This window comes from Ranitomeya variabilis, chromosome 4 (assembly GCF_051348905.1).
Source record: "Ranitomeya variabilis isolate aRanVar5 chromosome 4, aRanVar5.hap1, whole genome shotgun sequence".
Classification (NCBI taxonomy): Eukaryota; Metazoa; Chordata; class Amphibia; order Anura; family Dendrobatidae; genus Ranitomeya; species Ranitomeya variabilis.
The window spans coordinates 325,178,770-325,195,794 of NC_135235.1; positions in this window are offsets into that span (position 1 = coordinate 325,178,770).

Genomic DNA, 17,025 nt, shown 5'->3' on the forward strand with positions numbered 1-17,025 from the left:
CTTGCGGTATCGGAATGCTCAACACTAGTTTAAAGGGGTTGTCCACTACTTTCAATTAACCCCCAATGTATCCCCCCGGGGCCCCTGATGAATTGTGTGATTACCTTCCGTTGCCGTTTTCGCCTGTGAGCGGCGCTGTAGCGGCGTCTGAGTCCGGGTCACGTGATCCCCAGGCTGCAGCCGCCGCTTATTTCCGCCGACGTCACGTCAATTTCCAGGCTCTGGAAATTGACGTGACGTCAGCAGCAGGCGTGTCCCAGCCGCACAGTCAGCAGTCACTCAAGAGTGACTGGGCTGTGGGCTGCCTGCGGGGCTGTGCTAGGGGCGGGCGGGACTTGCTGGGGGCGGGGCTAGGCAGGGAATACACGATGTGATGTGCGGGGCTCTGCGTGCCGGCTCCGGTATGTGCGGGCCGGCGCCGGTATGTGCGGGCAGCGCCGGCCCGCACAGCCCCGGCCCGCACATACCGGCGCGGCATGCAGAGCCCCGGCCCCGCTGCCTGCGGGGCTGTGCTGGGGGGCGGGCGGAGCTGTGCATGTGCTGGGGGCGGGGCTAGGCAGGGAATCCTCGATGTGATGTGCGTGGCTCTGCGTGCCGGTGCCGGTATGTGCGGGCGGCGGCGCCGGCCATCACATGCTGGCACGCAGAGCCACGGTCCGCACGTACCGGCGCCGCCCGCACATACCGGCATGCAGAGCCCCAGTGTCTCTGTGCAGGCATCGTCCGATGGGACTACAAGTCCCATCGGGCTCTACCTGCTACAGTGACAGTGAGTGACACATTAGCCAATGATGGGACAGTAGTAGTCCCATCATCCGGCTAATGTGTTGAATGTAAAAAAAAAAAACACATATACAGTACATACACACATACAGAACATGCGCCATGCGACGACGTGCAGCATGCGACAACATGCGCCATGCGACAACATGCGCCATGGGACAACATGCAGCATGCGACAACATGCGCCAACATGCACCATGCGACAACATGCACCATGCGACGACGTGCAGCATGCGACAACATGCGCCATGCGACAACATGCGCCATGCGACGACGTGCAGCATGCGACAACATGCGCCATGCGACAACATGCGCCATGCGACGACATGCCCATGCGACAACATGCGCCATGCGACGACATGCGCCATGCGACGACATGCAGCATGCGACGACATGCGCCAACGTGCAGCATGCGACAACATGCACCATGCGACGCCATGCGACGACATGTGCCATGCGACGACATGCAGCATGTGATGACATGCGACGACATGCAGCATGCGACAACATGCGTCATGCGACAACATGCGCCATGCGACGACATGCAGCATGCGACAACATGCAACATGTGACTTCATGTGACATGCCACATACAGTACATACATACAACATACATACAGTACATATAACATAGAGTACATACTCACCATCACTTGTCACTTTGATCCCCGAAGCCATTGTCATCTGTAAAAAATATTAAAATAATAAACAAACACTATACTCCCTGATCCGCAGAAATCCAATTAAAACGAGTGTCCCACGACGATCTCCCGTAGAGAGCAGGAGCATCAGGTGATGCAACCACTCTCTAGGGGCTCCAGGAACACAATGAGGGGAGGAAGGTATCCTTCCACAATGTATTCCCCACAATGTATTCCTACGCCCCTGTGAGAAAATAGTCCCTAGTCTCACTTTATGGTATGCTGTATGAGAAAGTTCCCACGCAGCTTTTTGCCATAAAGTGAGACCAGTGTATAGTAACCTCAGTGATGCACTGCAGGAGCCATTGTCTTTAAATACGTGGCACGTGGCACTTACATACGTGGCACTTATATACGTGGCACGTGGCACTTGCATACGTGGCACTTATATACGTGGCACTTACATACGTGACACTTACATACGTGGCACGTGGCACTTACATACGTGGCACTTACATACGTGGCACATGGCACTTAGATACGTGGCACGTGGCACTTACATACGTGGTACTTATATACGTGGCATGTGGCACTTACATACGTGGCACTTACTTAAATACGTGGCACTTACATACGTGGCACTTATATACGTGGCACGTGGCACTTACATACGTGGCACTTACATACGTGGCACTTACATACGTGGCACTTACATACGTGGCACGTGGCACTTACATACGTGGCACTTATATACGTGGCACGTGGCACTTGCATACGTGGCACTTATATACGTGGCACTTACATACGTGACACTTACATACGTGGCACGTGGCACTTACATACGTGGCACTTACATACGTGGCACATGGCACTTAGATACGTGGCACTTACATACGTGGTACTTATATACGTGGCACGTGGCACTTACATACGTGGCACTTACTTAAATACGTGGCACGTGGCACTTACATACGTGGCACTTATATACGTGGCACGTGGCACTTACATACGTGGCACTTATATACGTGGCACGTGGCACTTACATACGTGGCACTTACATACGTGGCACTTACATACGTGGCACTTATATACGTGGCACTTACATACGTGGCACTTATATACGTGGCACGTGGCACTTACATACGTGGCACTTACATACGTGGCACTTACATACGTGGCACGTGGCACTTACATACGTGGCACTTATACACGTGGCACTTACATACGTGGCACTTACATACGTGGCACTTACATACGTGGCACTTACATACGTGGCACTTAAATATCGTGGCACTATGTCATAAAATGTTCATTACACGGTTAGGGGTGAGGTTATAGGGGTAGGGTTAGGGTTTGGATCCCTTTATCACCCTGATGGTGGTGGGTGGTTTTTCAGTGTTTTTTCTGTTTTTTTTCTATAAAAACACATGCGTTTTTAACGCAAACAAACGCGCGCGTTCAAAAACGCATGCGTTGCCGAAAACGCGTCAAAACGCATGTGAAAAAACGCATGCGTTTTTAATGTTAAGTATAGGAAAAAAATGCATGCGTTTTTTAGCGCTAAAACGCAGCGTCCAAAAACGCAAGTGTGAAACCAGCCTCAGTGCCGGAATTGGCGCATCTAAGGCTACGTTCACATTTGCGTTGTGCGCCGCAGCGTCGGAGACGCAACGCAAACAAAAATGCAACAAAACGCACGCTAAAACGACGCATGCGTCCTTTTTGGCCGAAAGTTGGACGCAAAAAAAATGCAACTTGCTGTGTCCTCTGCGCCCAACGCTTGCGGCCAAAAAAACCCATGCGTCGCAAAACGCAGCACAATGCATGTCCATGCACCCCCATGTTAAATATAGGGGCGCATGACGCATGCGGCGACGCTGCGGCGCCGAACGCTAATGTGAACGTAGACTTACAGATGCGCCATTTCTGGGGTGGCTGCGGACTGGTATTTGTAGCCGGGGGGGGGGGACCAATATCCATGGCCCCTCTCTAGGCTATGAATATCAGCCCGCAGCTGTCTGCGTAGCCTTTCTGGCTATAAAATATAGGGTGACCCCACGTCATTTTTTTTGGGGGGTCCCCCTATTTTAATAGCCAGTAAAGGCTACGCAGACAGCTGCGGGCTGATATTCATAGCAGGCTACAAATATTGGCCTCGGCCGTCGGCTTTCCCCCTCTGGCACAGAAAATTGCGCGGGAGCCCACACCGTTTTTTTCAGTTTTTTATTAAATTAAACGCTCATTAAGCCCTGTTTCACACTTGCGTCGGCACGGGTCCATCGCTATGCGTTGGGCCGACGTACCGACGCACGTTGTGAAATTTGTGCACGTCGTGTGCAGCGGATGCAGTTTTTCAACGCATCCGCTGCCCATTCTGAAGTCCGGGGAGGAGGGGGCGGAGTTTTGGCCGCGCATGCGCGGTAGAAAATGGCAGACGTGACGGATGTGCCAACGGTCCGCCAAAACACGACGCATCCGTTGCACGATGGACGCGACGTGTGGCCATCCGTCGTGATCCTTCACTAATACACGTCTATGGGTAAAAAACGCATCCTGCACATTTGCAGGATCCGTTTTTTTCCCAAAAAGACGGATTGCGAAAAACGCAAGTGTGAAAGTAGCCTTATAGAAACATCGGCCTTTCTATTATATATCTATGGATATATCTATCTATAGATATATTTATCTATAGATATATCTATAGATACATAGATGTATCTATCCATATATTTGGGTGCTTTCACACATCAGGTTTTTGCCGTGAGGCACAATCCGGCGAGTTTTGAAAAAAACGGATCCATTTTTTTCCGACGATCCGTCTTTTTCTCATAGAGTTTCATCCGTTTTTTGCCGGATCCGTCAAAAAAAGCTGTTTCCGCCGGATGGAAAACACATACAGAGGAACGTTTTTTCTGTCCGGCGAAAAAACGCACAGCGACGGATCCGGCAAAAAAAGTATGAAACTGAGCTGTGAAATGATGAATCCGGCCTTGGAATCCGTTTTTTCATGCATGTTTCCATTCAAATCATGCACATTTTCCGTTTATTTACTTATTTCCAAAAACGGCATTAAAACCGCGCATAAACCGCACCAAAAAAAGCATCAAAACTGCACCAAAAACTGCATCAAAACTGCACCAAAAACTGCATCAAAACCTGGTGCAGTTTCGCAGTTTTGGTGCGGTTTTGATACAGTTTTTGGTGCGGTTTTGATGCAGTTCTTGGTGCGGTTTCGGTGCGGCTTTTTCCGCAGCATGTGCACAAGTCTGCGGCTCCCATAGACTTACATTGGTTGTACACTACACTGCGGATTTGATGCAATTCAGTGCAGCAAAAAACGCTGCGGATCTGCAATCAAATCCACAATGTGTGCACATAGCCTTAGCATTTAGTGAACCTAGCCAAAAAGCCAAGCAAAAAACAAGCGTGGGATTGCACTTTTTTTGCCATTTCATTGCACTTTGAATTTTTTTCACATTTCCTGCTACACGACATGCTAAAACCAATGATGGCGTTCAAAAGTAGAACTTGTTCTGCAAAAGATAAGCCCCCACATGGCCATACTGACGGAAAAATTATGGCTCTGGAAAGAAGGGGAGCGATAAACAAAAACAAAAAAGCTCCAGGGGGTGAAGGGGTTTAGAAACATGGATATGGACATACCTATGGAAATAGACATAGATATATCTGTATGTATCTAACTATCTATCTATCTATCTATCCATCTATCTATCCATCTATCTGTGTGTAATGGAGTGTGGGTTGGACAAATGTAAAAGAGGAGGTTGGACAGAAATGACATCACAAATCTTTTTGAAGCTAGAGGAGGGAGAGGAGGGAGGGGTTGGGGTGTGTTTTGGAGAGGGTGTGCTAGGTTCAGGCTTAGTAGCAGTGCAATGCATCATGGAACTTGTAGTATTAGAGCACAATGACTCAGGAGAAAGGAAGTTGTCGATTAACTCCATGAGAGCTGAATCCAGCACTAAAATGTGCTGCTACAGCATGATAAAAGGTAATATTGCTAAAATAAACACAGTAGATGTTTTCAGTGGCACATAATAGCAAGATTTATGAAAGAAAAAAAAAAAGGTTATAGTAGTGGACAACTTCTTTAATCTCTGGGCCTGTGGATCAGGAGAACGCAACACCTTGAGATTTTGTTGGAGCCTAATCATCAAGAGCAATTCTTTTTCTTGTTATTTTCTTCTCATTTTCCTGTGATTTTAGGCATCCCTTGGCTGCGTTCTCAAAATCCAACTATCAACTGGGAGACCAAGGAGATTATCTTTCCAACAAGGAGCAACTCAGCATTAACTGAAGCTGTCCCTGAGTCCACAGCTACGGAACCACCGGTACAGGTATTTACTTTACCTTCAGCATATAAAGAGTTCTCTGACATCTGTGACAAGAAGAATGCAGATCAGCTTCCTCCACACAGGCATTATGACTGTCCCATTGAGTTGCTTCCTGGGGCAGCTATTCCTTTTGTTAACGTATATCCTTTGCGGCATCTGAGCTTCAAGCTTTAAAGGAGTATATTGATGAAAATCTGGCCAAAGGCTTCATACGTCCTTCTTCTTCACCAGCAGGGGCTCCTATATTTTTTGTAAAGAAGAAGGATGGGTCCCTGAGACCCTGTCTGGACTATTGAGAGCCCAATAAGGTAACCGTACGGAATCGATACCCTTTGCCTCTGATTCCCGAATTACTGGAAAGAGTCTGCCATGCTAAGGTGTTCTCTAAACTGGATCTTCATGGGGCTTATAATTTGGTGCGTATTCATCCAGGGGATGTGTGGAAGACAGCATTCCGATGCCGGTATGGACACTTTGAATATCTAGTGATGCCCTTCAGGCTTTGTAATGCCCCTGCAACGTTTCAACACCTTGCTAATGACATTTTCAGAGATTTGTTGGACCAGTTTGTGGTGATCTATTTGGACGATATTCTAATCTTTTCTGACTCTCTACAGTAACATGAAGAACATGTCAAGGCTGTTTTGAGACGTCTGAAAGAGAACCATCTGTATATCAAGCCAGAGAAATGTGAGTTCCATCGTTCTGAGATACAGTTCTTAGGCTATATCATCTCTCCCCAGTGGCTGAACATGGAATCTGGTAAGATTCAGGCTATCCTTGACTGGCCGCTACCCAAGAACGTTAAGGAGATGCAACGTTTTATTGGTTTTGCAAATTTCTACAGATGTTTTATTTGAAATTTTTCTGATATTGTCCGTCCCATTACTTCCTTGACAAAGAAGGAAAAGTCCTTTAAGTGGTCATCACAGGCTCAAGAAGCTTTTGATCGGCTTAAGATCTGTTTCACCTCAGCACCACTGTTGATACACCCAGATCCAACACTTTCTTTCATTGTGGAGGTGGATGCTTCTGATAATGCTTTGGGGGCTATTCTCTCCCAAAGAACTGGAGAGAAGGGTCTGCTACATCCTTGTGCTTTCTTTTCCCGTAGACTAACCTCTGCAGAGAAGAATTACGATGTGGGAGACAAAGAATTGCTGGTTATTATTGCGGCTTTCAATGAATGGAGGCATCATCTGCAAGGAGCTGCACAACAGATCGTAGTGCTTACTGACCATCGCAATTTAGAGTTCCTCAGATCCGCTAGATGTCTTTCTCCTCGTCAGGCTCGCTGGAATTTATTTTTAAATCAATTTAATTTAGTTATCTCGTACCATCCAGGTTCTCGAAATGGGAAGGCTGATGCTTTATCCCGAATCCATGCTGCGGATTCCGTACCTGGAGCCCCGTCCAAGTCCAAGACCATTCTATCTGATGCCAATTTCATCGGAGTTATCCACGATCAGGACTTGTGGAAGAAGTGCAGGGAGGCTTATGATGGTGATGTATTTCTGGCCAACCCACCTGTTGATATTAATCTTGTCTTTAAGGGTGGCATGTGGTTCAGAGATCGACGTATCTACATCCCTGAGGCAGTCCATCTGCAGATCATCAAGTTGGTACATGACTCCAAGTTGGCTGGTCACAGAGGAGTACAAAAGACGCAAGAGTTCCTAAGCCGATTTTTCTGGTGGCCAACTTGCCTGAAGGATACTAAGGACTATGTTCTCTCTTGCGAGGTATGTGCTCGTTACAAGACTCCTCGTGTGGCACCTACGGGTCTCCTGCAACCGTTACCTGTTCCGTCCCGGGGGTCTATATCAATGGACTTTATTGTGGAGCTGCCTACATCAGGGGGCATGAATACGATCATGGTAGTAGGTGATCGCCTGACTAAAGCCACTCATTTTGTTCCATGCACCGGCCTCCCCTCAGCTAAGGATACAGTGAACTTGGTTATTCAGAATGTCTTCCGGCTGCATGGGGTCCCAGATGAGATCATCTCTGACCATGGCGTACAGTTCACTTCAAGATTCTGGAAGGGGTTTTGCTCTGCACTCAATATTAATGTCTGTCTCTCTTCTGCTTACCATTCCCAGATAAATGGTCAGACTGAGCATACCAACCAGACGTTGGAACAATATCTAAGATGCTATGTTAGCCATCTCCAAGATGATTGGTTGGAATTACTGCCATTAGCCGAATTTTCATACAACAATTCTCAGACCGCCTCCACTAAGTTCACTCCTTTCTTTGCCAATTAGGGTTATCATCCATGTATCTTACCTAGGTCTCCGATTAATTCTCCGGTTCCAGCAGTTGAGGAAAGGCTGACCGAGATGAGGCAAAATCTGGAGGTTCTGATGGAATTCCTGACCACGGCTCAAGAACGTTATAAGAGATCGGCTGATAGATTCCGTAAACCTGCACCCATGTTCAAGGTAGGAGATTCCGTGTGGTTATCAACTAAGAATCTGAAGTTAAATGTTCCTTCACAAAAACTTGGACAGAAATTCATTGGCCCTTTCAAGATCAACGGTATTGTGAGCTCTGTGGCCAGCCGTCTGAAGCTGCCTAGGACAATGAAGGTACACTGTTATGACCCCAATGGCGAGGGTCTCAGAGGAACGTGGAAGTCTGCAGAATACAAAAATCCAGCTCATAGGGCAGTGGTAACTGGGTTGACCATATATCTACTCCTAACGCCAACACTAGAAGTAGCCGGGGATCATTCCTACGTTGATTCTAGATGACACGCGCCAGCCGGAGAATCTAGCTACCCCTAGTAGAGGAAAACAAAGACCTTTCTTGCCTCCAGAGAAGGGGACCCCAAAGCTGGATAGAAGCCCCCCACAAATAATGACGGTGAGGTAAGAGGAAATGACAAACACAGAAATGAACCAGGTTTAGCACAGAGAGGCCCGCTTACTGATAGCAGAATAAAGAAAGGTAACTTATATGGTCAACAAAAACCCTATCAAAATCCACACTGGAAATTCAAGAACCCCCGAACCGTCTAACGGTCCGGGGGGAGAACACCAGCCCCCTAGAGCTTCCAGCAAAGGTCAGGATATAGATTTGGAACAAGCTGGACAAAAATACAAAACCAAAACAAATAGCAAAAAGCAAAAGGCAGACTTAGCTGATATAACTGGAACCAGGATCAGTAGACAAGAGCACAGCAGACTAGCTCTGATAACTACGTTGCCAGGCATTGAACTGAAGGTCCAGGGAGCTTATATAGCAACACCCCTAACTAACGACCCAGGTGCGGATAAAAGGAAAGACAGAAAAACCAGAGTCAAAAAACTAGTAACCACTAGAGGGAGCAAAAAGCAAATTCACAACAGTACCCCCCCCTTAGTGAGGGGTCACCGAACCCTCACCACGACCACCAGGGCGATCAGGATGAGCGGCATGAAAGGCACGAACTAAATCGGCCGCATGAACATCAGAGGCGACCACCCAGGAATTATCCTCCTGACCATAGCCCTTCCACTTGACCAGGTACTGAAGCCTCCGCCTGGAGAGGCGAGAATCCAAGATCTTCTCCACCACGTACTCCAACTCGCCCTCAACCAACACCGGAGCAGGAGGCTCAGCAGAAGGAACTACAGGCACAATGTACCGCCGCAACAAGGACCTATGAAATACATTGTGAATAGCAAACGACACAGGAAGATCCAGACGAAAAGATACAGGATTAAGGATTTCCAATATCTTGTAAGGCCCAATAAAACGAGGTTTAAATTTGGGAGAGGAGACCTTCATAGGAACAAAGCGGGAAGAAAGCCACACCAAATCCCCAACGCGTAGTCGGGGACCCACACCGCGGCGGCGGTTGGCAAAGCGCTGAGCCTTCTCCTGTGACAACTTCAAGTTGTCCACCACATGATTCCAGATCTGCTGCAACCTATCCACCACAGAATCCACCCCAGGACAGTCAGAAGGCTCCACATGACCCGAAGAAAAGCGAGGATGGAAACCAGAGTTGCAGAAAAAAGGCGAAACCAAGGTGGCGGAACTAGCCCGATTATTAAGGGCAAACTCAGCCAACGGCAAGAATGTCACCCAATCGTCCTGATCAGCAGAGACAAAACACCTCAAATAAGCCTCCAAAGTCTGATTGGTTCGCTCCGTCTGTCCATTAGTCTGAGGATGGAAAGCAGACGAAAACGACAAATCAATGCCCATCCTACTACAAAAGGATCGCCAGAACCTGGAAACGAACTGGGATCCTCTGTCTGACACAATATTCTCAGGGATGCCGTGCAAACGAACCACGTTCTGGAAAAACACAGGAACCAGATCGGAAGAGGAAGGCAGCTTAGGCAAAGGAACCAAATGGACCATCTTGGAGAAGCGATCACATATCACCCAGATAACGGACATGCCCTGAGATAGCGGAAGATCAGAAATGAAATCCATGGAGATATGTGTCCAAGGTCTCTTCGGGACAGGCAAGGGCAAGAGCAAACCGCTGGCACGAGAACAGCAAGGCTTAGCTCGAGCACAAGTCCCACAGGACTGCACAAATGACCGCACATCTCTTGACAAGGAAGGCCACCAAAAGGACCTGGCCACCAGATCTCTGGTGCCAAAAATTCCCGGGTGACCTGCCAACACCGAGGAATGAACCTCGGAAATGACTCTGCTGGTCCACTTATCCGGAACAAACAGTCTGTCAGGTGGACAAGACTCAGGCCTATCAGCCTGAAATCTCTGCAACACACGTCGCAGATCCGGAGAAATAGCTGACAAGATAACTCCATCTTTAAGAATACCAACAGGATCAGCGACTCCAGGAGCATCAGGCACAAAGCTCCTAGAAAGAGCATCGGCCTTCACATTCTTTGAACCTGGTAAATACGAGACAACAAAATCAAAGCGGGAGAAAAACAATGACCAGCGGGCCTGTCTCGGATTAAGGCGTTTAGCAGACTCGAGATACATCAGATTTTTGTGATCAGTCAAGACCACCACACGATGCTTAGCACCCTCGAGCCAATGACGCCACTCCTCAAATGCCCATTTCATGGCCAACAACTCCCGATTGCCCACATCATAATTTCGCTCGGCAGGCGAAAACTTCCTAGAGAAAAAGGCACAAGGTTCCTCATAAAGTAAACCGAGCGCCAGAAAAAACGCATCAAGATCAGCCAATGCCGGATCTCCTGGCGCCAGCGAAAAAGCCCAATCCTGAGGGTCGCCCCGTAAGAACGAAATAACAATCTTTACTTGCTGAGCAGAATCTCCTGATGAACAGGGTCTCAGGGACAAAAACAATTTACAATTATTCACGAAATTCCTAAACTTAAACCTGTCTCCGGAAAACAGTTCAGGAATCGGTATTTTAGGTTCTGACCTAGGATTTCTGATAACATAGTCTTGTATGCCCTGCACACGAGTAGCCAGCTGGTCCACACTTGTAATCAAGGTCTGGACATTCATGTCTGCAGCAAGCATAGCCACTCTGAGGTAAAGGGGAAGGAGAAAAAAAAAACTCAGAATCTTCTTTCTTATAATCCCTCTTCTGCAATGCATTAAACATTTAATACTGGCCTGGCAAACTGTTATGACCCCAATGGCGAGGGTCTCAGAGGAACGTGGAAGTCTGCAGAATACAAAAATCCAGCTCATAGGGCAGTGGTAACTGGGTTGACCATATATCTACTCCTAACGCCAACACTAGAAGTAGCCGGGGATCATTCCTACGTTGATTCTAGATGACACGCGCCAGCCGGAGAATCTAGCTACCCCTAGTAGAGGAAAACAAAGACCTTTCTTGCCTCCAGAGAAGGGGACCCAAAAGCTGGATAGAAGCCCCCCACAAATAATGACGGTGAGGTAAGAGGAAATGACAAACACAGAAATGAACCAGGTTTAGCACAGAGAGGCCCGCTTACTGATAGCAGAATAAAGAAAGGTAACTTATATGGTCAACAAAAACCCTATCAAAATCCACACTGGAAATTCAAGAACCCCCGAACCGTCTAACGGTCCGGGGGGAGAACACCAGCCCCCTAGAGCTTCCAGCAAAGGTCAGGATATAGATTTGGAACAAGCTGGACAAAAATACAAAACCAAAACAAATAGCAAAAAGCAAAAGGCAGACTTAGCTGATATAACTGGAACCAGGATCAGTAGACAAGAGCACAGCAGACTAGCTCTGATAACTACGTTGCCAGGCATTGAACTGAAGGTCCAGGGAGCTTATATAGCAACACCCCTAACTAACGACCCAGGTGCGGATAAAAGGAAAGACAGAAAAACCAGAGTCAAAAAACTAGTAACCACTAGAGGGAGCAAAAAGCAAATTCACAACAGTACACCCAGTTTTTCATGTATCTTTACTAAAGCCTGTATCTCCTAATACCTTCCAGGGACGTGTTGTGCCACCACCGCAGCCTGTGGTGATTGATGGGCAAGAACAATTTGTGGTGGAGGAAATTATTAATTCCAGGATTCGCAGGAATCGGCTCCAATATCTGATAAAATGGCAGGGATATCCCCCTGAGGAAGACTCTTGGGAACCTGTGGAAAACATCAATGCCCAACAGAAGATCTCTCGTTTTCATCAAAGATTCCCTGAGAAACCAGGTCCAGGATCGTCCTGAGGCCGCTTCTAAGGAGAGAGTAATGTCAGGACTCTGAACATTTTGATTACCTTTTGTGCATTACTGCCCTTTTCCAAGATGGCGTCTTTGGTCTCATGTGCACTGTGTCTTCCTGCTATATAACTCCACCCCAGCCTTTAGTCTGTGCTAGAGTATTCTGCCTTGCATCCAGCTCCTGACGACTCCCTGGCTTTGCACCTGCACCTGCACCTGCTCCTGTGAACCTGTGTGGAGATCCTGCTACTCAGCTCTGAGTTTCTGCTGCATACATCGGTTTCCAGTAATCCTCCATCTGGCTGCTTGTGTTTGTTTCGATCTGCATTTGCTGGACATGTAAGCTGTTGCTGCTCTGCTTAAACCTGAGACTTTTACCCAGGCCTCCCTGGTTGTGCTAAGATATTATTTGAACTGCCTTATAAGCATATCTATCTGTGTTTGGACTACCAAGGACTTATTCATGTCAAGTATCCTCAAGAATAATTGTGCTTCATAGACTTTCTGCGTGATTGCATTTTCCTCTGCAGTTTCCTATAGACTGTTAAGCTGCGTTTAATATTTACACCAAGTGTTGTGAACTTGAGTTTCTCTCTGCACCTGTTTGAATCACCGTGTGATAATATAGACTTTACCACTTATAAAACTGTGTCCTGTAGTTGTCTTATTCCATGCAAAGAGTCTCCTGGGTTATCCCTTATAATCTTTACAAGGAAAGATCTGAGGTTGAAGAGGAGCTCAGCAGAGGAGGACAGGTGGGGAGGCAAGAGGGAAGGAGAGATTATTACTTGGTCTTTTGGTGCTGGAGTTTGGGGATATCAAAGGAGGCTGAGGAGTAATGAAGTCAAAGCTTTTAGAGCATATGTCAGCATGATGAGATTAAGTGTAGTGGAAAGGGAAAAAATGTAGTACATTTATTAACAGTGGTTAGTCTTACCTTCTGCTCATTTCTGGCATATTTCTGCTGTCATATTTGCTCTTATCCTTCTAGAGACAGACCATGGTCTAAGACAGACCTGTGTATCTGAATTTATAACAGGCTAAGTGCTCATGAAATAGGCCAGGTGTGATCAGGAGGGAGGGGCAGCAGGAAGACCGGTTACAGACACAGGAGGGGATTAATTAGAAGTCAGAAGGGAAATGCAAGGGGAAATAGATCCAAATGGAAAGAAAAAGCCAACTGTGTATTGGCATCAAGGAATTAAAATGAGAAAACATGCAGGGGAAGGAGAAAAACAAAAAGAAAACAGTAGTAGCAGCCAGCAGACATATCTGGAATAGCAGGGTGAGGAAGATCAGGAAAGTTGGGTGATGGTGATGGGATTTGGGGTGCAGACAGCAGACATATCAGGAATAGCAGGGTGAGGAAGATCAGGAAAGTTGGGTGATGGTGATGGGATTTGGGGTGCAGCCAGCAGACATACCAGGAACAGCAGGGTGAGAAAGATCAGGAAAGTTGGGTGATGGTGATGGGATTTGGGGTGCAGCCAGCGGACATACCAGGAATAGCAGGGTAAGGAAGATCAGGAAAGTTTGGCGATGGGATTTGGGGTGCAGCCAGCGGACATACCCAGGAATAGCCGGGTGAGGAAGATCAGGAAAGATGGGTGATGGTGATGGGATTTGGGGTGCAGCCAGAGGACATACATGAGGATGAAGCAGATTGATTGTCAGATTGATAGCAATAACAAAGCATAGTAATAATAATGAAGCATCTATAGCAGGGGTTATTTTTCTGGCATATTTCTGCTGTCATATTTGCTGTTATCCTTTTAGAGACATCCTTCTAGAGACAGACAGACCTTTGTATGTTAACATATACAAAAGTGTACGCACTCATACTGTTCAATCATACTATTCCTTGAATTTTGTACTTTGAAATAAAATTACGTTGTATTGCAAGTATTAGCATCCTGTAAAGCCGTATCTGAACCTTAGTGTTAAAAACTTGGCAAATAAAATTGCCAAATTCTACTGTAAAGCATTTTGTAAAGAGGGAACCATTGGCCTTGCTGCCAATGTGTAAAACAAAGGAGTATGGGAGTACAAAATGAATAATGTGAAGTGGATTTTCATGGATCCATCCAGTATGTAGGTTCCAAGGCATAGTGGTGTGCATATGACTGACTATGCAGCAGGGCTGGCCTTGCTGCCAACGTGTAAATAAAGGAGTACGGGAGTACAAAATGAATATTGTGATGAGGATTTTCATAGGCCCATCCAGTATGTGGGTTCCAAGGTGTAATGGGGTGCATATGACTATTAGTGATGAGCATTCCAATACCGCAAGTATTGGGTATCGGCCGATATTTGCGGTATCGGAATTCCGATACCGAGTTCCGATATTTTCAGTATATCGGATACCGGAATCGGAAGTTCCCACAATTCAAAGTGCCCGAATTCAGCCAATGAGGAATGATTAGAAGTGTGGGCACATCCTGTTCTGCATGGTGGGCATGGAAGTACTGGCATGGCTGTGATTGGCTGCTGAAATAAGGTCATGATGCACTATAAAAGTCGCTGCCGCCATTTAGAGCTCACTCTGCTGTGAATTCAGTTAGGGACAGGATGCTGTGTTCTGACTGAGGGCCAGTTTAGAGATAGCGATTTGCTTCATTGTGCTTTACCAAGGCTAATTTAGCAACCGCTGTGTGAGATCCTTGCTTTTGCCTTGCAGTAATGTTCACAGCTGTCTGCAAGGTCTCTGTGTGTGTGAGTGCACATCGCTCTGTAGTCTGTCTGCAGCCACAGCCGGTTGTAGTCAGCTCAGAGTGCGTCACTGCCTCATACTGTTCTATCCATTGTCCTATTTTGCAAATAGTGCAGCCTGCTGCACATTTTTTCAAATATTTCCTATTAGTGCCTTTCCATCCGTATCCAGCAAAATTGTGGAAAAACACTACATAGGATTACATAGAGCAGCTTTTTTTGGCCTTGCAGCGCCGTTTACGGCTGTCTGCACGGTCTCTGTGTGAGTGCACATCGCTCTGTAGTCTGTCGGCAGCCACAGCCGGTTGTAGTCAGCTCAGGGTGCGTGACTGCCTCATACCGTTCCATTGTCTGTATCTCAATTAGTGCAGCCTGCTGCACATTTTTTCAAATTTATCCTATTAGTGGCTTTCCCTCCGTATCCTGCTAGATTGTGGAAAAACATTAAATAGGATTACATAGAGGAGCTTGTTTTGGCCTTGCAGTGCCGTTCACGGCTGTCTGCACGGTCTGTGTGAGTGCAGCTCACTCTGTAGTCAGTTCTGCAAAAAAAAAATAATAATAAAGTTTACCAAACACACCACTTTACAGTTGTGTAGGCCACATTAGCTCATGTTAAAGGGACTCTGTCACCTGAATTTGGAGGGAACAATTTTCAGCCATAGAGGTGGGGTTTTCGGGTGTTTGATTCACACTTTCCTTACCCGCTGGCTGTATGCTGGCTGCAATATTGGATTGAAGTTCATTCTCTATGGCTGAAAATTGTTCCCTCCAAATTCAGGTGACAGAGTCCCTTTAAAGTCTAGTCCACACTTTAGAAAATTTGTGTTTCTTATACCTGTTAGGAGCTTTTCAGGAATAAGCACACAAAGCCCTTAGTACATTTCTGCTTATCTTTATCAGTCAACCAAGATGAAGAGGGCAGGGAGTAAGGCACATGGGCATGGGTGTGGGCGTGGAGCAGGGAGAGGACATGGGGATTCTGTGCCTGCTGCGGGCACCGGTGACTCATCATCACCCAGTTTCAGCAGGGAACAGTCCTTCATGTGCAGCTTTGTAGGAGATCACCGTACACCGCTGCTGCGTGAAGAACAAATTGAAGCCGTTGTCAGATGGATCGCAGCTACCGCATCAACTTCAATTAGTGCCACATCCTCTCAGGCACAGAGCACTGGAGAGCACCCATCTGTCTCTTCACCACCTGCCAAATTACCCAGGCAGTCAGAGAGCCCAGGACAGGAGCCATCTCTACTTCTGTTCTCTGAATTTCTTGGCTTGGAAACAGGGGGCCAGCCAAGCAGCATTAGAGAAATGGAAGAAGAGGCAATATGCAGTGATGCCCAACAGCTTTGTCTCTCTGACTCTGAAGAGACGGGTGGGCCGCACCCGCACACCGCAGTACGCATCTGATGATGAGACTCAGGTGCCACTTTCTGGTGCATACTGTGCTGCCGAGACTACCCAGGAGAAGCAGTTGGTGGCAGAGGGTAGTGTAGATGATGAGGTTCTTGACACATCATGGCATGAGGTACAGAAAGGTGGTGGAAACAGCTCTGAGGAAGAGATTCGCCGAACAGGCCAAAGAGGGAGAGGGAGGGGGAAGACTGCGGTTCCTGTAGCCTCAACTTCGGCACCCGTTAGGAGCATGCCGCTTCCAAAAGCGAAAACGGGCGCTCCCAAGACTTGCAGTGCCTGGTCCTCTTTTGACACAGTTGCAGATGACATTTGATTTGTCAAATGCAAGGTGTGTCATCAGAAAGTCAAAAGAGGGAAAAATGTCAGCAACCTCAATACCACAAATATGTGGAAACATGTGCGGACCAAGCACGCGGTGGAGTTACAAAAACACACTGAAGACCTAGGCCAACCAACAGCGGCACATACCACTTCTTCAGCTTGTGTTGTTGCCTCTTCCTCCAGATC